The following is a 21924-nucleotide window of genomic DNA, read 5'->3' on the forward strand; positions in this document are numbered from 1 at the left end:
CGTCTACCACCCACTCCACCCACCCATCCATCCATCCCTCCACCCACCCATTCATCCATCCATCCCTCCCTCCTTTCCTCCGTTTTAATGGATTTACCCATCGTAAATCGGGCCTTGGGCTAGACACGATGTATGAACCGTGGTCCTTGTCTTTGAGGTATTCTCCCATGACTCCCCACTGTGACAAATAATTAGATAGTTATTCCTCATGCAGTGTGACCTGGCTGTAAGGGGGAATGAGAGAGGTGTCTAGGCCAGGTGAGAGGATCAGGAGAAGCTTCCTGGAGGTCATGATGCTGATGCTGCGTCTTGAGAACATCCCGGGATGGGCCCATTGAGGGAAGACCATGGGGCAATGGGCATGTCGCGTCTCTGGTAGAGACACAGAGGAGAGCCGTGCCTGGGGCACTCCGTGAGCCTCAAGTCACCAAGTGCAGGCGGGTGGAGTGTGAGGGGCCAGGTGGGGAGGTGTGGCTCTGGAGAGGTCAGCGGGGCAATTTAGTTGGGGCCCTCTTGGCCTTCCAAGGAGTGTAAGCTCCGGGATGAAACTGTGGGACCGTGGGGCGTGTGTGGCAGACAGACTAGTGGCACCCTAAGGATGTCCAAGTCCTGGTCCCCAGAAGCTGAGTATGTTACCTGACATGGCAAAAGGGATTCTGCGATGTTTTGAGTTAGGGATGTTGAGATGGGGGGGGGGGGGTTATTCTGCATTGTCTTGTGGGCTTGATGCATCACCAGAGTCCTCAGGAGGGAGGCAGGAGAGTCAGAGCCCGTGTCAGAGGAGGGTGTGATGAAGCAGAGAGAGGAGCCCTGTGCTTCCTGGCTCTGAAGGTGGAGGAAGGGGCTGCGAGCCCAGCAGTGCGGCTTCCTTTAAGCAAGGGCAAGGGGGTTCCTTCTAGAGCCTCCAGAAGGGACGCAGCCCTGCCAACACCTGATTTTAGCCTAGCAAGACCCACATTGGACTTCTGACATCCAGGACTGTACCAGAAGACGTCACTAAAGTTCATGGTCATTTGTTACAGCAGCCATAGGAAACTGATCCGCAAGCGAGCTTGGGGACATCTGGAAGCCTTGGTAGGAGGGTCTGCATTCAGGTGGGGGGATGCGGCTTTTTGGCCAGGGACCTTAAGACCATTGCCATTACCTGAAATGCATCTTAAAGAGTTCATTTTCCAATCACACAGCTATATTTGGTTTTCTTTGTGGATAAATTGTTACATTTAAGACCAGGATCAAGGAAAATCATAGAATCCGATTCACTGTTACTGGGGTCCCATGAATTGTGAAGTTTGAACCTTCTTACTAGGGGATTCTGATAACACATCACCCCAGGCGAATGTGGTATGAATAGAGCCCTGCTTTGGGGAAAGGGAATCCCATTAAAGGTGGCAAATCCCCCAGGGGCCTTGGTGGCTTTCCCGTTCCTCATTTCTTCCCGCTGTTGAGCAGGAAGGTGGGGTGTTTAGTGAGTATCACTGTAACCTGTACTTTTCTAAAGTCAAACAGATTTCTCTGGGTGGGAGGATCCGTCTTTTGTGGGATCCGCGCATCCCGTCTGACTCAGCGACTCAGCCGGCACCCTCGGCAGCTGATGCTCCGACAGTTCTCGCTGATGGCTCCTGATGGCTCGGAGCCTGCTCCCTCACTCGGCTCTCCTCCCTCCTTCCCCGGGCAGAGCAGGGCCTCTCCCACCCCCCTCCCACGTCTCTCTCCTAGCCCGGGGGGTGGGGGGCTGCATGGCTGCTACCTCCAAGGCTTCTGTGTCACTGGGTAGTGGAAATATCACCAAGTGTCAGAACTTTGGGCCTCCTGCAGATGCCATTGAAGGTGGCATCACTAAGTGGCATTTGCATGCTAGGCATGTGCTCTCTTTTACATACGTTATCTCATTTGATAAGTACAACTGCTTCTGCATTTAAAAAAAACAGGGTGAGTAATTGGGAAAGCTAGACCCGAGCCCCCAGCATGTCCGCCCCGCTCACTGCCCGCTCCCTTCTCCTGGTGGACTTCAGACGTGAGCTTGTTCTAATGTTATCTGGGGTGGTCACTGTTAAAGATTGAATTGTGTCCCCAGAAGGTATGTTTAAGTCCTAACCTCTGTACCTGTGAATGTGACCTTCTTTGGAAAATAGGGTCTTTGCAGATGTAATCAAGGCGAGGTCATGCAGGATTACGGGGGTCCCTAATCCAGTGACTGATGTCCTTATAAGAAGAGAAAAATTTGGACACAGACACAGACACACAGGGAGGAACACCATGTGACAACAAAGGCAGATGCAGCTGCCAGCCAAGGAACACCAAGGATTTCGGCAGCTGCCAGAAGCTGGGAGCAGGCACAGGGCCCCAGGAGGGACCAGCTGCTGTCACCTTGATGCGGGACTCTGGCCTCCGTGACTGTGAGGGAACACACTTCTGTCGTTTAAGCCACCTGCTCTGTGGTCATTTGTTAGGGCAGCCCTGGGACACTGATGCACCCGTCCAGTCCCCGTTCTGCTACTCCGCCTGTTTTTGTCTTCTTACCCCAGGCACCGCCATCGCTACCTGCATAGTTAGTGCTGACGAAGGAGAGTTAGGTTTGGGCCACTGATGGCATGTCTGTGACGTGCTCGAGTTGCTTGAGGAGGCCTGGGCTGCACCTCCAGGAGCACGCCCGGGCCTGCTGCCCGACCTTTGCTCAGAGACCCGGGTTCACTGGGTTCAAGAATCATGCCCTTTTCTTCTGAGTTAACTGCTTTCAAGAGATCAAATAGTGTGTCGTGTCTTTTCCCAGACTGGCTGATTCAAACCATGCCACTGCCAGGAAAGGGGGGGGGAGAAAAAAGATTGACTAAGACACATTCATTTCTGTTGCAAATTACTAGTTGGGGCTAGTTGTTGATTATCTCACCTCTGTTGCCGTTTGTATTTAGAAATGGCTCATAAATTTGCTTACGTGGGTCTGGTTTGTCCTCTAGAATGAAATGATTACACTGCAAATAGTTCTAAAGCCACACTGTGATTCGACAGCGTCCGTCCCAGGGCGCTCCTACTGTGTGTCAGGCACTGGATGGGGTGCTTTCTGTATTCTGTAGTTTCCACAGTAATTTGGTGAGCTGCATTTTACAGATCAGGAAACTGAGGCCAAGGACAGCTAAGGGAGTAAGATAGCTGAGGTCCACAGCTCGGAAGTGTGTGAGCTGGTTTCACGCTGCTGTCTTGGGACTCGAGTCTGTGCTTGCGGTTTATCTTCATGTTATCTCAAACAACTTCATAATTAGACGTCGGAGTAAAGCAAATACGGAGTGTTCACATGCAGACGTGTGTTTGGTAGACGTGTATGAGTGTGCCAGCATGCAGGCACATGCTTGTGTGGGAGGCTAATGTGTGCATTTAACTGTCTTCTAGAATGTTGACCATCACTAATTTTGAAAAATTTCCTGAATGACCTCTCCTGCCAGGCCAATAATTTGAGCCCAACAGATAAATCATTGGGCTTAATCGCAGTCTCTTCAAGTACCTTTTAAATCCCGCAAATAGCTCTGATCCTCTCCGGGGACTGGGGCTGGCTGCCCTCAGCTCCACCGGCCACAGGAGGCTGAGTCAGGAGAACCGGGAGGTGGAGCCAGTGGTCCCGATGCTGCGCAGCGGGTTGGGGGGGTCCCACTTGCTGCTAGGGAAGCGCTGCCATCCGGGCCTTTTCTTCATGAGCCCCCAGGGAGGGCAGAGGCGTGGGTGGCATCAGCGTGCAGGGGTGCGTCTCCCTAGGATGCAGCTCTGTGCCCTCCGTGGGCGATGCCTGGCTGATCTCTCAGTGATTAACTGCTTGACCTTGGGCACACCACATTGCCTCCCATGCCCGTCTGCCATGGCGGCATGGCGAGTGGAAGCCACCCCGTGCTTACTAAGGGTGTGACCTGGGCTGCCTCCTGGGACAGCCGCACCCGCTGCGCCCAGAGGCCTTTGCCCTGCCTGGGATGCTGTGCCTGAACCCCACACCGCTCTTCCCTTCGCTGCCCTCCTGTCTCCTCTTACAACTCGCCTTCTTGGGGTGCCCTTGGACATCGCATCTGAAATGTTGCATGCCCCTTCACCCCCCGATTTTTTATTTCTCATTCCCTGCCTTATTTTCTTCTCCTTAGCACTTATCATCATCTGGCAGACTATGTATTTCTTACTTATTTTGCTTATTGTCTCATCCCTCTAGAAAGGCAAGGGCTGGTTTGTTTTTCCCCACGACTGTACCTCCAGCAGTTAGAACAGGGCCTGGCACCAGGTAGGTGCTCAGTAAACAGTCTCGAGTGGGTGAGGGATTGCGTGAACCACCAGCCAACCTGGCCTCGCTTTGCTCGTTGCAGTGAAGTTCGCCTGCTAAGCACACAGTAGCCTCGCACTACGCGATAGTTACGACTATGTGTGTTATGATTTATATTATTATCAGTATGTGCTTTATTTTTAAAATAAAAGGGCTGCATCAGCAGGTGCCAGAGCATGACCAGGGGGGAGTCAGTGCAGGGAAGCAGGGAGCGCTAGTCTGAAGGAGGAGGCAGGTGGAGCCCCTCGCCCCCATCACCTGGAGCACCCTCTGGGCAGCCGAGGAGGCTGCAGATAGGAAGGAAGGTCCCACAGACGAGTGTTTTCTTTCCCTGTGTCTGATTCCAGGAGGGGGCAGGAGAGGGGCAGCCCCCATGGGAGCCACTGCCTCCCGCCACTGCTGCTGCCCCGTGTGGGTCTGAGCTGACCCCCAGGCTGAGGCGGGCTGCTCATCTGTGTCCAGGTGGGTTCCTGCACCCAGGCACGTCCCAGCCAGCCTGTGGCCGGGCTGCATCTCGAAGCCAGGACTTTCAGGAATGCATCCTTCGACCACACAGCCAGGCCACACACGCCTGGTGGTAGGGGACTCTGCGCTCTTTAAAAGTGTGTGACTGTCGCCTGGTGGCCCTCGGTCAGGATTTGTTCCATTAGATCTCATTCACTCACCTCGTTTTATGGGTTTGTTAACCATTTATGTTTGTTTTGCAAGTTGTTTAGATTCTTTGTGTGTTTTATTTTTAATTGGGGTATGTGCCTTTTTAAAAACTAGTTTGTAAGGGTTTGTTTTTTAATACAGAAAAACTGTTAATCCTTTTCAAATCATATATGTAGCAGTTATTACCTCCTCCACAACTGTTGTTTCTCCAGCCTCTTAATTTTGCCTGAGGTGTTAATTGATATATAGAAGTTTTACATCTTTCTGTGGTCAGACTTGAGCATCTTAATTCATAACGTCTTAATGAAGTGTCTTAGTGGATTAGAAACTTCTTCTAAATTTTAAGACTGAGCAGACATTTCCCATTTAAAAAAATATATGTAGGATTTATTTTTAGTATAAGGTGTGAGGCAGGGTACAATGCTATTCCTTCCCTCCTAGTAGTTAACAAATTATCTGATATTATCTACTCAATAGTGCTCCCTTTTCCATCATTTTAAAATATTGCTATTATCAGATACTTAACTTTCATATATGCGCCAAGGTCCCTTGTAGGCTTTCTGTTAGTTACCACTGATGCACTCTCCTTGCTCTGTCACTGTACTGTTTTAATTATTCTAGATTCCCGGTGTTTTAGAGTTGAACGCTCTCATTTTAAAGATGAAGGGACCAAGGCACAGAAACCCAGCAACTTGCCCAGGGCCACACGGCCAAATGGTGTCTTGGAGTCTCACACGCATGTGATTTCCAGTGTATCGGACCTTCTCGTAGGTTGTGTCTCATGACGCGTCCCTGTGCTTCTTTTTACTGTCACTTCTGCTCACAGCGTGTCACTGCAATGCTAGTTTTTGTTGTTGTTTTGTTTTGTTTTTGCAGCTGTAGCAGGCTCTTTCTCTTTCCCTAAGTGGAACTAGTCTTAAGAAGCCACTGCATAAAGTTTCTAGCAAGAATGACATAAGACACGTGAATTTTGCAGTACTGTACCTGGCATGTAGAAATCCCTTAACCTATTAATAATAATGAAATTGTTGTTATTTCCACTGATGTTGTTGGCTTTCTGTAAGGTGCACCCTCACTTCATACTGTCAGTAAATACTGTAACCATATGTCCTTGAATTTTCAGAATATTCCCATTTGTAAATATTGGACTCTGTTACTCACCTTATCCTCCCCCCAATAAATTATTGAAGTAGCCCCAAACTCTAAACAGGCCGACAAGCTGTTACAGTGATAAAAAAAATATACAGTTTACATGTCCCAGGCTTTTGGAGAAACTCGTCCACTCTGACTTTAAGGCACAAACATCTTGGATCTTCTTCCGGGGAGTCATGTCACCCAGGGTCCAGGGACTCTCAGGAACAAGAGACCTTGTCAGTCTTGTGTGCTGTGTCCTGTGGGTCGATGTGATCCCTGTCTGCAGTGGCAACTTGCAAGCGGGAACCCAAACCATCCGCCCACCCCCAGCTCTGCAAAGCAGCCATAACCAGCCAGTGTGAAGATTAATATCCCTGTAAAAGCGCTGGAATCAGATAGGCATTAATTACTTTAAAATTACACGAGGAGAGACCTGGTTGTTGTGAAAGCTAATAACTGGTTCCTAGAACCCGTTTGGAGGGGGACCAAAGGTGCTGGAAGTGTTCCCCATCCCTGCTGGGAAGGTGGACATCTCCGTCTTGCCTCGCACCACACAGGGGGGATGGATGCACCTTGGGTGGCCCCATGGTGGCCTGCATGCCTGGAACTTGGTGCCTCTCTCGCCTGTCATTCACTCTGGGGCATTATAAATTGATAGTCAAGAGTAGGATATTCCCTTATAGTTTATCTTTTTCTTTTTAATTGTGGTAAAATACATGGATCATAAAATTTCCCATCTTAACCATTTCTAAGTGTCTAGTTGAGTAGTGTCAAGTATGTTACCATTATTGTGCAGCCAATCTCCAGCACTTCATAGCTCATCTTCCACGCAGGCCTGGGGTTGCTGCCGCGGGGTGGGTACCTAGTTTGTGACCTTTAGAGGAAGTGGGTAGAATTTATTTAGGTCAGGAGGCCAGGGGAGAACAGCAGGAACCTTTGCGGTAGGCTCTGTAAAATCCCATTTTACAGATGAGGAAACCAAGGCACAGGTTGTTTTTTTTTAATCCCCCCACCCCCACCCCAGTAAACGTTATAGAAAAAATGTTATGGAAATGGAACACACATGCAGAGACATGCACAGATAGCATACAGCTCAGTGAATTTTTGCCAGCTAAGCACATGGGTGTAGCCATCACCCGAATCGAGAACCAGAACATACTAAGCAGCATCCCCCAACCCCAGGCGCTGGTTATTATCAGTACCTTCCCGGGGGCAGCTGCTGGCCTGGCTTCCGTCAGCATGGAGTTGCTTTTCCTGTTTCTGAGCCCCACGGCAGTGCGGTCATTCAGCATGTGTGGCCTTGTCTGGCCTCGGTCACGCTACGTGCTGGTGTGACTTGAAAAGTAACTTGCTGGAGACCCCAGCGAGTTGGGCAGAACTGGGGTGCAGACTCAGGCCGCCCGCACCCCGCTCTGCCGTCCTGCGTTCTCGAGTTTCACACCAAGAGTGTGAGTTTGCCTGGAACATTGGGGAATGCAGAGGAATAAAGTGGGATAGAAATGCCCAAAAATAGGGGTTTTGTGAAAGTTTGGTGGAGGAATTAGACACAGGGATTTCAGCAGCCACTATTTTTGAGCAGGGAAGTGCCCTGTGGTGTTTTAAGTGACTGCAAGACCTCGGGGTGCTGGGGGTGCATGGGTGGGGTGCAGGGCAAGGGTCAGCTAGAGAAGAGAGGGAGAATTCACAGCGGAGGAAGGAGCCCTGGGTGCAGAGGGTAGGGTGCATGTGGGCGTCAGGACAAGTCAGGTGGGAAGAGACCAGGTGTTCTGGATAGAACAATAACAATAATCATTCACATTTGCCAAGGGTGTGTCCTGTGCTAGACACTGCCAAGTACATCACACACGCACACAAACACACGGGCTCACTGCACCCTGCCACAGCCCTGTGCGGTAGGTACCGTCATTGTACCCATTTTCAGATGGGAGAACTGAGGCTTAGGCAGGTGAAATGACTTGCCCTCGATTAGGTGTCTAGTAGGGAGTAAAGGCGGGGCGAGGCCTGGTCAGTCTCATTCTATGCACGACACCCATAGCCACCCTGCTCTCTGGCTGGCCTGCGGGAACTAGGGAAGCAGAGACACTGAGATGGGGGGCTGGGGGTGGTGGCTCCTGTCTGCAGTCATCTGAGAAGCAGAAACAGAGAAAAGGCCGCCATATTGCACTACAAAGGGTTGTTGGAACAAAGTTGAAGCACAGACTAAACCGGTTTCATCATCATCATCAGTGACTGTGCTGTGGGTTAGCTGGTTTTTGTTGTTTTTTTTTTCCAGTGGATTTGCTTGGGGGCAGCATGCGTCTCCACGTTCTTACTTTGTAAGCCAAGTAAGTTGATATCTGCAATTTGAGAAGAGCCTGGTTTTGGTAGGAAGTTGATTTGATTACCGTTTTATAAGATTTTCCTGGTCTGGTCTTGATCCTGTGGATTTCTCTTGGTTTCAGTAATTTTGGGGTAGTGACCTATCCCCTGCCATTTAAGCCAAGTCACACTGACGTTCAGTCCACCCCAAAGAATGTGTTAGAATAGCCTCATTTCCAAGAAAATAGAAAGAGGCATCAAGGTCAACATATCATGTGACATCTCAAACCAAGACTGTTACAGCCTTCCTGGGCAATAATACGATTATCTGATTTTTTTTTTTCCCCACAGGCAAGTTGATTCCTTCTAAGGTCATTAATTTTATCTGTATCCAGTGGAAATTATGTTCATTTTAAATTAAAAGAAAAGTAACAGTGTCCATCTGTTTGCGGAAACCTAATCTATTAAAGTTGATATAATCAGGCTGTTTACAAGTTCATTTCGAGTCAGACGACAGTGTTTATATTCATGCACACAGGAAACTCGGTGGGACGGAGCCAAGGAAGGGCACACGCTGATGGGTGGTTGCCCTGCATTCAGGCAGCCCGGATCCTTCACTTTGTTCCAGTGTCGTATTAGCTGGGGATATCCCTTTTGTGACGCAGAATCTTGCAGCGAAACAGTTGGGTGCAGCCGCCCGCGAGAAGGGAATGCTTGCAGCAGGGATGTTCAGGCAGCCTCTCAGTTGCACAGAAAGCCGTTCTGGGAATGTTTCCATCAGCCCAGCGGTCTGAAGGTTGGAGCAGAATGGCGAGAAGGTTCTAAGCAGTCCTGCTTGGGGGTGGGCAATGGTGGGCCGGGCTGCGGCACAATGTCTGGCTTTTCAGGGGGCCGGAAACAAACGTTTGCAGGCCCCAAATGGGTGGACGCACGGGAGGGCCACGGAGAGGCACAAGCTGCTAAATCAGTGTTTTCCTCCGGGAGAGAGAGAACGGCACTCCACGCCTCTGCTCGGGAATCCTGCCTCGGTTCCCCAGCGCTTTTGGGAAACATTCCTAATTCCAACCCGGGCTGCAAGGCCAGGTGTGTTTCCGTCTGCACCTGGCATGCCCCCTCTCCACGCACCTTTGGGTTCCTTACCCTGCTCCAGCTGTGGAGGCCCCCTGCCCTGGCTCAGTTGGCCTCGCCTCCTGCCTTCATTCACTAATCCCCTGTCCCCCTCCGCAGGGGACCTCCCCCGACCTGCGACAGGATAGGTCCTGCTCTTTATGGGCTGTTTCATAGCACAAACACAATTTATGTGAAATAATAATTTATCCTTTGATTGCTTTGTGTCTTTCTATATGCCGAGTCCTTGTTGACAACTCTCTCCTCAGCTCTGAGCGCTGCTCCGGGATGTCGTGGGGGCCACCAAATCATTGGTGAGCGAATGATGGAAACCAACGTTTGCCGTGAATGAGGCTGAAAGTAGTTCTCTAATTTGTGGAATAATTTTGGCCACTTTGAAAGGTCCCTTTGAGTGTTACTTCTTGGTGAATTTGTCCCATGTGCAGCACAAATGGAGAAACAAAGCAAGGGCTGAAAGTAGTTGGTCACCAGGGCAGCTTAGTGACCAGATGCACTCTGACCTTCATGTCTGGTCAAAGCACACCAGAGTGTGAGTCCCCAACTGTCTCCAGTCCCACCCGTGAGAGCACCTTCCCGGGGCACCTTTGACCCTGGCTGGAAGGCGGCAGATGCCTCTTCCTTGAAGCCAGTTAAATGTTTCTTACTTTGAGTGTTATTTTGATTTCTTTCTTTCTTTTTTTTAACCTGCGCACTTCTCAGGCTCTGGGCTTGTTCTGTATGCTGAACTCTTCTGTTAAAGCATGTTGATTAAAAAACAAAACTCAATTATGTACATAAGAGTTTCTTTATTTAAACATAAAAAGAATAGCATATATCTTTCCAAAGTTTGTTTTTTCACTCAGTAAGACTCGTTGGAGGTGTGTTTTGGAGATGTGCGGAGTGGAGCCACATAAACTGTGCCAACTGTGCCCACCCCTCTAGCTTTCAATGGCAGAAGACTTATTGAACAGACTGGCTTGTGTGCCCGCCACCTCCATTCCTGTGCGAGGACTGCTGACCGATGCCTAAGGCTGGTGGGACACTCTTGGGAAACCCTTACGCTCTTCTTCCCGTGGGTTGAGTTGTTTGTTTACCAACAGTCAGTTGTTTGTCTGTTTGTTCCCAACCCGATTATGCCGATGATAAGTGTTACTGTGATGACACAGTTTACTGGAAGATTACATAAACTTACGAAATATGAGTGTGAAAAGACAGTGGTCCTTTTTATGAAAACTGAGTGGAACGCTGAAGAAAGTCTCCGCAGAGTGTTGCTAAAAAGCAATCGGTGTTGTGGGTGAGAGAACTGTAGGACAATGGGGAAAAGCCACATGCGTCGGGTGGCCTTGCGAGGGTCTCCGAGAAACAGGCGGCACCAGGTGTGCAGGGTGTGTGAGGAAGACCGAGGGGCCTCAGGGGTGGGGGCTGTCTTCAAAGAAAAGGACTCACTCCTACCACAAAAGGTGGGAGAAGAAATATACATCTACATGTTTTAGGTAAAAGCGAAGTGTCTGTTTCTTTTCCCTTTTTTTGATGATTTCCTCCTTTAATGGACTAGTTTTTGGGTTTAGCAGCCAGCCCCTGGCTCTGATAGCCATAGACCTACCGCATTGTGTTCAGTGGCTACACCACATTCCGGGAGGTGGTAGACCCCCAGCTAGCGTGGTGGAGGTGGAGCCCCTTTCTCATTTTCACTCTTAAACACAGCACAGGAGCAAGCAGTCTTACCCGAGACCCCTGTGCAGATGAGTGGCATCTGCGTGGATGCTGAGGCACAGAATCGCTGGGTGTGGCATTCTTACTTTTAAAAGCAGCTGGAGTTGGTTGATTTTGAAGTTGAACACTCCCAGCTCTGTGAAGATGGGAGCTGTCTTTTACCTGTGAATGAGGGTTTAAAATAGCTAGTCAATGCTCAGATACTCCACCAGGGCTTAGATCTGTTTGTTTAGCAAGCATTTCTCGTGCCCCGGCTGTATGCCAGGTGCTGTGTTGGGCACTGAGGGTGGGAGATTTGTAGCATGGGGCGCCTGATCTTGAGAGGCAGGTAAAACTGTTCTATATTTGGGAGTGGAGGCAACAGGAGTGTGGGTTTTTGGGCCTTAGTTGGAGGGCAATATTCTCTCCATCTGTATTAGATTCTGTTGCCATAACAAAATACCATAGACTGGGTGGCTTAAACAACAGACAGTTGTTTTCTAGTTCCAGAGGCTGGGTGTCCCAGGTCAAGGTGCCAGCACGGTTGGGTCTGTTGAGGGCTCTCTCCCTGGCTTGTGGACGGCCGCCTTCTTGTTGTGTCCTCACATGGCAGAGAAAGAGAAAGCGCCGGTCTCTCTTCTTGCAGGACGTTAATCCCATCTGTGGGGGTTCCACCCTCATGACCTCATCCGACATCTCCTCCCAAAGGCCCCACCTCCACATACTATCACATACGAATTTTGGGAGTATTAGTCCATAGCACTATCCCGGCACAGACGATCACAGAGAAGGAGGAGTTTATAATGGGGCAGGATGTCTAGCTTGTCTTGTGGCTTCACTCATTGAGGGGTTGCGAATTCTCTGTCCCGGCCTGAGAAGTCAGTTTGGGGGTCCATTCCAGGGAGTGGTGGTCTGACCACCGCCAGCTGGAGCCTGTGAGGTGGCGAGGGTACAGGCCTGGGATCGGGGCACCTTGTGCCACTCCTGGTTTTGCCCACTGCTTGCCATGTGACCTTGGAGAAGTTGTTCCACTCTGAACCCATCTGGTAGGTGGGCTGGGTCTGGCTTTGGGAATCTGAAGACAGTGGGGTCCTGAGATGGCACAGAGTGGCCCCTGCGGCCAAGTTTCATGGCCATCCTTGCCCTGAGCAGAATCATGCCCTCAACTCCCCTCTGCCTCCCACCCCGATCGTGTCCAGTGTGACACAACAGCTGGAGAATCCTCTTTGTTGGCCCCATGAGAACATTTGGGAACAATCACATCCACCCCTGTAGACTGCTGCTTATTGCTGAGATGTCGCGTTGGCTGCCACTCCCAAGTCAAAGTTCAAGGCTGCTCAGGACTCCATTGCTGTCCTCTTGGGCCTCGCTGAGTGTGCCGTGACCTGCCTCATCCCAGCAGAGCGGCGGGACCTGGCCTGCTGAAAGGGAGGGAGGCTGGGGCTGTGAGTAAGGTGGCCTGGGTCCGCAGCCTGGCTTTCGCTCTGTGACTTTGGGCATGTCACTTCCCCCTCGGTGCCTCAGTTTCTCCACTCAGAGTTAAGGTGAGGATAAAACCAGCTACTCTCTTAGAACAGTACCTGGCCTATCAGGCCTAACAAAGGTGGGCTTTAATTTTCTGAGATAAAGAAAAATTCTTATTTGGCTCAGACAGTCTTTCCTGCCAGGGAAATAATGAGATTTGACTCATTGTTTAAAAAATTGACCTCTGCCAATCCAACGATGATCCCTGAAGTCCCTTCTGTTTCAACTTCTTTCTCTCTAAAGAAGAGGGTTTACTGAGTTAATTGCTGGTATGAATGATACTGCGGGGGAAAAGGTTTATCCTACTTAGGAGAACGCACCTATTTTAAGGAACTTTAGCACATTTTTCTTTGCATCCACCTGGCATGAGAAATCTTCCCTGTGAATAAGCCTGCTTAGGTTACCCATTCCACTCAGCAAACAGCCCTCTGGCTCGGGAGAGGGGAAGGGGAGAAGGCGGGGCAGGCATTGGACAAGGGGAGCCCCCCGATTATTTCGTCTTCCATGGGGTTCCCTGATCCACGTATGCCTCCTGCACAGCGGGTCTGAATTCGTGGAAACAGACTCCTAAGTCTGTGCGCACACGTCCCTTTTAAATGTGGGCACTAGAGAGGGGAGGAAATAGTTCTAAGACGAGACTGTGGCTGGAAAGTCACGCAAGTGCAAGATACTGGGCTTTCTATTGCAAAGTGTCCTTGGTGATATGTTTGGTGGAGCTAATAAATATGTGAGAGCATTATTTTGGAAGAATTACCCATAGGACTGTTCTGTTCTCAGGGTAAGTGTGTATGCGTGTGCACGTGTGCATGTGTGTGTACGTATGTACAGGAAACCTCTTGTTTGTAGACATTTCCTTCTCCAGACAGCCAGCAGCTTGCCTTGTAGTCCTCTTCGTGGCTCTCAGGACACCTTTTTGTTACATCTTGGAGCCTGGGGGCTCCCATTTCTGCTCTGGTTCCAGTGCACGGTGCCAGGCCTACCCAGGGGGTGTATGTGTGTGTGTGTGTGTGTGTATGTGTGTGTGTGCATATGGGTGTATTTGTATATGTATGCACGTGTGTGGAGTATTGTGTGTATGCACTTGTGTGTGCATGCATACGTGTGGACATGTGTGTGTGGAGGGGTACACGTGTATGGACATGTGCAAATGTGTGTATACCACGTGTGTGCATGTGCGTGCAGGGAGGGGTGTGCTCCTGGTCTCCAGAGTTGAGCAAGTTTATGAGTGGTGCTTAAACCCTTCTCTTGTCCACAGGACAGAGTTCAACCCCTCATTCTCTTGGCAGAGAAGGCTGAATTTGGCCCAAGCTCAAGCTTTTCATTTTCATCTCCTGCCAGTTCCTTACCAGGCACCCTGTGCTCCAGCCACAAACGACCTTTTGCTGTTGCCCAAAGAGCCCACGATCGTGTGCACTCCCAGACCTTTGAAGATGCCAGCCCCTCAGCCAGGGATCCCCTTTCTTCCCTCTCTCCCGGCCCGGCTCAGATGGCTGCGAAACCCTCCCAGGCCTGCCCAGGCTGAGCCTTCCCTGCCGGGCTCCTCAGCTTCTCTCATCCTTTTGAGACGCGCGCATCACACGTACCATCGTGTTTGATTATCCCAGCAAGTGCCGGGCCGCTGGAAAACCCACACAGGCCTGCCCCTCACCGGCGCCTAGCGCAGTGCCTGGCAGAGGGCCGACGCCTGGTGTTCATCAGAGCGAAGGGGTGGAAGCCTGTGCCCTGTAGTAAGGTGCTCATGTCGCGCATCTACAAGAGACTGCAAACGACAGCATCAGTAATAATACTTTGTACCCAGTGCCGCCTCTGCGCAGGGCCCTGTGCTCGGCACTTTACCTTTGTGAACGCATTTGGCCCGTCCCACTGTGTGGGGTGAGTGCTGCATTCTCTCCCACTTGCAGATGGGAGGATGAGGCTCAGACAGAAGTAACTTGCTCGGGTTACACGGTGTGTGGTGGATGCGACGCTCACCATAAAATGAGGGCAAGTCGCCACTTGACTGATCCGCTTCTGTTCTAGAAACCAAACCCTCCTTGGCATTGTTTCCCTGTGATGGTGGCTTTCCAGCTTGAAGTGTCCAACTTTCTTGGGCATAGGAGCCCCCCACTTGCCCTGCCTGTGCCCCAGGTTCTTTGCACAGGATCTCCAGTGTGGTTGCAAGTCTGGGTCCCGGCTGACTGAGAGAGCACAGGGTCCCTGCAGGCCTGTAAGAGAGTTCCTGAATCTGCTTCAAGCGGTGTCACCCTCTCACTGCAGGTATATCGAGTGAACGCAGGGAGACTCCGCTGTGACCTACATTGGGAGGAAGTGGGCCGGGGCGGTGGGTGGGAGGAACGCAAACGCAGATGACGCTCGTCGTGAATACCAGTGTTGGGGAACATCACAGCCAACAGCCGGGGATGAAAGGCATTTGATTTATAATAGGCTCTCAAATTCACCTCGTTCTTACGAGTTATAATTTTTCCTGAAACCTCCTGGGGGATTCCTGCTGCCTGGGCCGGGGGGCAGGGAATGGCAGCCGGGGGAGTGAGGAGTCCCAATCGTTTCCTCGGAGTCAAGAGCAGACAGACTTGCCCTTCTTCTTCCCTGGCATGGGCCGGGGGCAGGGGAGGAACACAGATGCCTGGCTGGCTGGCAGCAAAAGCTTCCTGCCGATGCCAGGTGGGGCAGAGCTGGCATTCAGGGGTGGATGGTCAGTTTAGCAAGAGGAAGAATCTGGAAGTACAGTCAGGAATCAGCCCGGAGGGAGTTTTCCGTTTTATTACAGTTTTCCGCAGGCTTGGTGGGGAAGGGACAGAGGGTCTGAGTTGCATGCCATTCATGCGTCCACTCATCCAATATTTCCTGAGGGTCTGTGTCCCAGGAACCGTGGGAAACACAGGATATGAGCAAAACCGACTGTATGTGTCTTCCCTCGGGAATGTGCAGCCTAGTGGGGAAGGCGGGTGACTAAGGAGGGTGAGGACTAAGTGCTGGTCACTCGTCATTCATTCATTCACCTGGTGTGTACTGGGCACTGACTGAGCTGGGCTTCCTTCTAGCCCTGCTGTCCAGTGTGGTGGCCACCAGCCACAGGTGACTGTTTAAATTCAATTAAAATCAGACAAAATGGAAAATTCAGTTCATTAGGTACACAGCCACATTTCAAGTACTCTATAGCCACATGCGGCTGGTGGCTCTTGGCCTTGGACAGTGCAGACATGGGACGTTTCCACCAGACTGTGTGGATCTGGCACTGGGCGGTAGAGGCCCCCTGCCTGCAGGGAGTGCACGGCCCACGGTCCATTATAGTACAGGGCAGTTCGTGCCAAGATGGGGCACACGGAGGAGGGACAGCCGAGCCGTACCTGGGCTCCCAGAGGCAGGGAGGTTCCAGTGAAGTCTGAGTCAGATGAGGAGGGTCTGGGACAAAGGAGGAGGGGAGCAGCGTCCCTGGTAGAGGAAGGACATGTGCCGAGGCCTGGCCTCTAGAAAGAGAGACAGAAGGCGTCCAGCATGGCTGGATCGTGTGCCCTGTGTGTGTTTATGTGGCTGAGGCTGTGGGGCCGAGCAAGGGGTAAGTGTGCAGGTGGCAGAGGCCAGGCTCTTGCAGGCCCCTCCCCAGGCTCCTGCTGGTCAGGTAGAGGGTCTTTCCAGACCGTCTCTGACCCCAGGCATGCTGAGGGGAGGGTCCCGTAACCAGGGCTTAGACCAGGGACAGCCAGCTCGGAGCAGTGTCTGGTTTGCAGGGCCAGGGCTGGACATCTTCCTCAGAGGGGGAAGCTGGGCCCTGGAGACAGACTTATCACTTTGGGCAAAAGCTTGGGGTGTCTGGTGGGGGGCAGGAGTGGGAGGAGGAAGAGGAAGGAAGTGGTCTACTCAGAGCTGTCTGCAAGGCCCAGACAGAGCGTCTGTCCCACCCAAGAAAACAGCTTGGGCAGTGGCCCCTCTTCCCTCTGGGAAATGCAAAATGGAGGAGAACTGGGAGAGGCGGCTTGGGGCAGTGGGGCGGAGGCTGCAGGCCTGGGGCTGGCCTGGGCCCCAGCGTCAGGTTCCGTGGGAGGAACTGAACGTGCAGGGATTCAGCCCGACCTGTTCAGCTCTGTTCTTCCCTGACTGTCACCTGAGCGAGTTACAGCCTCCTCTGCAGCATGGTGACAATCCAGTCATGCTGTAAAGGAGCGGGAACAATTTCGAGGTTATGATAGCAGGTGGCGTTGATCTAGGCCTTACCTTGAGCCAGGTATGGTGCCGCAGTCTTCCTGTGGATTTCTCACCTGTGCTGCTCACACCTGAGGCTGGATCAGTCTTTACTGTGGGGACCGCCCTGTGCACGGAAGGTGTTCAGCAGGACCCCTGGCTCAACCTGCTAGATGCCAGCAGCACCCTTCTGCCCAACTGTGACAACCAAAAGTGTCTCCAGATATGGCCAGGTGCCCCCAGTTGAGAAGCGCTGCTCTCCACACACTGGCCCATTCACTGTGTCAACTCGTTTCACACACAAGGATCCGCCTGGTACCAGAGCTTAACCGTCGGTGCTGGGATCTGGGCCCAGGTGTCCCCTTGGGCCTGTGCTCTCAGCTGCTTGTCCCTGTTGGCGCAGCCCAAGGCCAGTGCATAGAGGTGGTCGGGGAAAGGGGCTTCTTGGATGATCAGTCACTGACTTTATTCAATCAACAAACCAGACCCTAAGTGCAGGGAAGCAGGGGTGAGGAGGACCCGGCTCCTGACAGGCCCGCGGTAGCCCCAGGTGACCAGCGGGGAGGCCAAGGGAGCCATTTGTACTTATTCTGCAATGATTAACCTGGCTAGGCTGGTAACCATTTGACAGTCAGAACCTTACCCTGGAACGTGCCAGGCTTGCAAACTCGGGGCCATTTGTTTCATATCTGCTCTTTCTTCATTGGACTTTGTCACCCTCGAGGTCAGGAGCCAGCAGCGCTGAGGGCCATTGGGAAATTCTTCTTGGGTGGATTCCTCCCACTTTTCCTTGCCAGCCCTGCTCTGCCGCATGCACCCCAGGAAACTGTCCTACGTGGGGGATCTTTCTTGGCTGGGCTTTATGGTGTGTGGGGTGTGTGTGTGTGTGTGTGTGTGGTGGGATGTTGAAGAAGCGGCCCTGAGTGAAATCGCGGTGGTCCTGAGAGGCAGGGCTGAGACCTCCTGTTTGTTTATTTGTCTTTGGAAATTGCACCATCGGTGTTGAAATTGCCCGCAAAGGGCAGAGGCGGCAAGAACTGGCCTTTGCTAAACCTGGCGGGCTGAACAGACAGAGCCTGGAGCAGGGCCTGGCCGCCCAGCAGAGCACGGGGTGCTGGCTGGTTCCCTTGAAGGTGACTACACGTTCTCTTCCCTCTCTGTGTTGAGAAACTGCATATGTGCGTGCATGTGTGTGTGTGCATATGCATGTGTGTATTTACACATGCACACATACAGTGTGCTATCTATGTGCACATGCATGTGCATTTGCATGTGCATTTAAATGTTCTCACCTGTGTGCACATGTGTATTCACATTTGTGTGCCAGTATGCATATGCATGTGCAGGTGTGTGATTCCACCCCCCGCCCCCCGTGGCTGCAGGACTGAGGTAATACACGCCAAGCACCCCGCACATGCCAATGTCAGCTCTCCTTCTCCGTCACAGTGGATGCAGAGAGACCTGGCTTGGACACCCAGCTTTGCCAGTTACTCACTGTGTGACCCGGGGCTAGTCACGCACACTCTCTGAGCCTCGCTGTTCTTCTCTGACATGGGAGAATAAAAAACAGCAATGGCTCGGAGTTTGGGTGAGGGTCACGGGTCACAGGTGTGTGCATGGCTGGGGGCCTGGCTCAGAGGGAGCAGTTGGTAAATGGTGTCGTCCTAGCTTTGGGGGCTCCGGAGGGCAGCGAGGGGTTTGGTTGCCTCCTTCTGCTGACACCCGCCCTCTGCTCTTGGCTCTGAAAGCTCGGCAGCATCGGGCAGCGTGGTGCAGACGGCTCTCATCCCACCAAAGAATGTCTATTTGGCCTCCACCCTCTGTGCTCTCGGTGTGGCCCAGCGTCCCACGGCTGCAGCTGCTGGGAGAGACCAGGACGCAGTGGGCCGTAGAAATTAACAGAAGGTTGAAGGCAGGGGCTCCAGTGACCCATGCTGGTGACCACAGCACCGTCTTCCTGACCTGAAGCCGCCGTCCTGTTCCCTGGTGACGGCCCCTTAGGTCGTCCTTATTTGCCCAGGGCGAAGAGAGCCCTTGGCCCATTTCATGCCCCTCCCTGGCTCCATCACACACATCTGGAAGGTTCTGAGTAACCACGGGCAACCAAAAGCCAGGAAGGTGGGGGTCTCTTCTCTGCCTCCCCACTGTTTTCTGATGAGTCCCTCCTAGTTAGTTGGCGAGTAACAAATGGGACACTAAAGCTCTGAAGAAATCCATCGGCTTTCCAGATTCCTGGCCCCAGACCCGGCAGAGGGGCCTAGCGGAGCAGCAGCGAAATGAGACGCTCGTGGGCCCTGAGGAGGGGAGCCAGGAGGACCAGGTCGCCCTGGGCGTGCTGGGCGGTGCTGGCGGGCTGCGGGGTGCACTCAGAGACACCCTGGGGCGCGTGTGGGGTGCGTGGGAGGTGTGGGAACCTGCTCCGTCTTCCCTTTTCCCTGCACACTGTCTGGAAGAAGTGATTTCCTCTCACAGTCATTCAGTGACTAAGAACTTCCCACGTCCAAGGTGGAGATTGTCACAGGACCTGGGGACATTGTAGGGTCTGTGGCCAAGGCGGCATCTGCTTCCAGAGGTGGCTGACGGGGTGCTCCAGAGGGAAAGCTGACCTCCAGGAGAGGTTTCCAGGCAGAGTGGTCAGGACCATTTTATCAAGGGGCCCAGTCCCCTCTGGGGGGACAGGAAAGGCTCCTCTTAGGAAGCGACTTGTCTGCCGCTTTCTGGGGAACGGGGGATGTGGGTGGTGGGGAGAGTTGGGGATGAACATTGTAAAGGCCGTTGCCCGGCCTCGTGGTGCCCAGCACCCAGGCCCTGCGCCTCCTGCGTGTCAGCTTCACTGGGTTTCTGAAAGTCCCTCCTCAATTTTGTCTGTCCTGACTGCGGCCGGCTCCGTGTCCCTGCCCCGCCCCCAGCCCCTGCTTTTCTGCATGGTGGAGGGGATCGATGGCTTCTTCCTTGTCCTGGTCTGGCCACTGCAGCCTCCAAGAGGCTGGCCGGACTCGGCTGCAGGGCTGTGGGAAATAGGACCCGGGACCGTATTTGCAAAAGCATCAAAGTTGAAAGCCCGGCCGGGTCGGCTGTTTGCACCGGGGCAAGCGCTGGCCTCAGATGCCTTCCTCCCCTCTGGCCAGAAAGGGTGATTGTTTCAGCCTCCTCTGATGAAGGACACATATTCCAAACAAACCCCACTGCCTGTCCCGCTGCCAGCTCCGAACAGGGGAGGCAACTGTGACACGCAGTGGCAGTGGGTGAGGTTGCTCAGGCCCGGGGGAGAGCGAGACCTCTAACTACAGCCTGGACAGAGACGCTGGGCGCCCTCCGCCCGCTTCAAACACACCCTCCCTCTCAGCCCTGCGAGGTGCCGTTTGTGTTTGCTCTTTCCCGTGCTCTCGCCCTTGCCAAAAGCTATAGGCAGCATGGCCAAGATTCCGCTTCGGGAGGGAAAAATGAAAGACGAGGCATGAGCTTCTAATTAGCAAAGAGAGACAAATCCCTGGTGCAGGGACCACCCTCAGCTCCGTGTGCTGGGGAAGCGTGGCCTCCCGCGCCCTGTTTCTGTCGCGTGCCCACATTCCCCAGCGGTCCAGCACCCTCCTAGGCACCGAAGCCAATGCGCAAGTGTTTCTGGTGGGGCTGTGAACAGGAAAGTAATTTTCCACGTCAGAATGAAATCCTCAGCAGGGAGGTGAGGCTGCCCTGTGTGACGCAGTGTGACGCGGCCCCTGTACTTTCCATCGAAGGCATTTGGGACAATAATTATTAAATAGTTATTAAGTTAATTGTCTGTCTTCCTTGCCAAACTCAATGAGGGCAGACACCCCAGTACAAAATTGGTGCCTAGTAAGTGTATGTTGAATGGAGTCCACCTTCCTGTAAGAATTGAGTTTTATCCGTGAGTTAACAAATGCCAGGTGTGTAATTTAGCATTTGGAGAAAATACTCCCCTCTTCAAAAAGCATTCCTACCTATTACTGTGTATCTGAGCTCATTTAATGGAAGCGGAAACTAAGGGGCGGGAAGATACAGAGAAATACCCTGCCTTAGAAGGATGCAGATGCACCATGGTAAATGTGAGGTCTGTGCTGCCACTTCCCGCCGCTGTGCACAGGGCAGGCATCAGTAATCAATCACCACTTTTTCCTGTTGAGCCCAGATGCAGCTGCAGAATCCTTCACAACACAACTCCAGGAAGCTGGCACCAGGGAAGTTTGCAGCATTTCAAACGGGCAAATACCACTATATAATCTAATTCATCTTCACCTCCAAATTTCTGCTTTCTGGCTCAGGACTGTCACTTCACTTTCTCATTTTCTTCAGTCACCGCTGTCACCAGGTGTCTTTCTTTGTGCGGCCACCTCTCTGGCTGTGTAGCCCTGGGCAGGCCACTTTATTCTTTTCTGGGCCTTGCAGTTGTTTGTCTGTACAATGGAGATAAGCACACTGTCTGGCATTCTCCGTGGGACCCAACCAGAGTGCAGAGTGCTCAGCACCACACCTGCTCGTGGCCAGTAGGTGCTGAAGGAATCATGGCCACTTTAAATATGTCTGTTTCCCCCTGAGCCCTCAGCAAATTGGAGCCCTGGCAGAAGGTGACATTGGGCTGGAAGCACCCAGGGATGCCCCTCACAGGCAGGGTCGTTCCCTGGTCCCTGGTAAGCCCTCCTCAGCACACCCCTGCAGGGGGAGAGGCGCCCCTTCTCCCCTGGGCACCTCACCTCTGCGTTCAGTCTTCCCAGCCCCAGAGAACCGCCCCACACCTGCGAAGCCTCGTCTCTGGTCTGCAGTGTCCAAGGCAAAGCCAGAGGGAGAAGAAAGCCTGTCATTTCCTCTCTTGCGGAAATCCACAAGGAATGTTTCCGATGTTGTCATAGTTATAATAAGTAGCAGGCATCATCCAGGGAGGAGAAATGTGACGGAGCGATGCCCAAATAAATACCTCTGGTTCCTTTTTCCCCCGAGTGGGTCACCATGGCTCTGGGAAAATCAAGATCCTCGGGCTTAGGTGGGGATGTTTTCTCCTTCCTGGTTTAGCTTCAAAACCAGGAGGC

The 21924-nt window shown here is 52.4% G+C and overlaps 1 protein-coding gene across 1 annotated transcript in view; it reads left to right on the plus strand.

Moving 5' to 3' along the window:
- Positions 1-21924, plus strand: part of CMIP (c-Maf inducing protein) — a 229743-nt gene that overhangs the window by 73034 nt on the left and 134785 nt on the right. The window lies entirely within an intron of this gene.

This window comes from Eulemur rufifrons, chromosome 23 (assembly GCF_041146395.1).
Source record: "Eulemur rufifrons isolate Redbay chromosome 23, OSU_ERuf_1, whole genome shotgun sequence".
Lineage (NCBI taxonomy): Eukaryota > Metazoa > Chordata > Mammalia > Primates > Lemuridae > Eulemur > Eulemur rufifrons.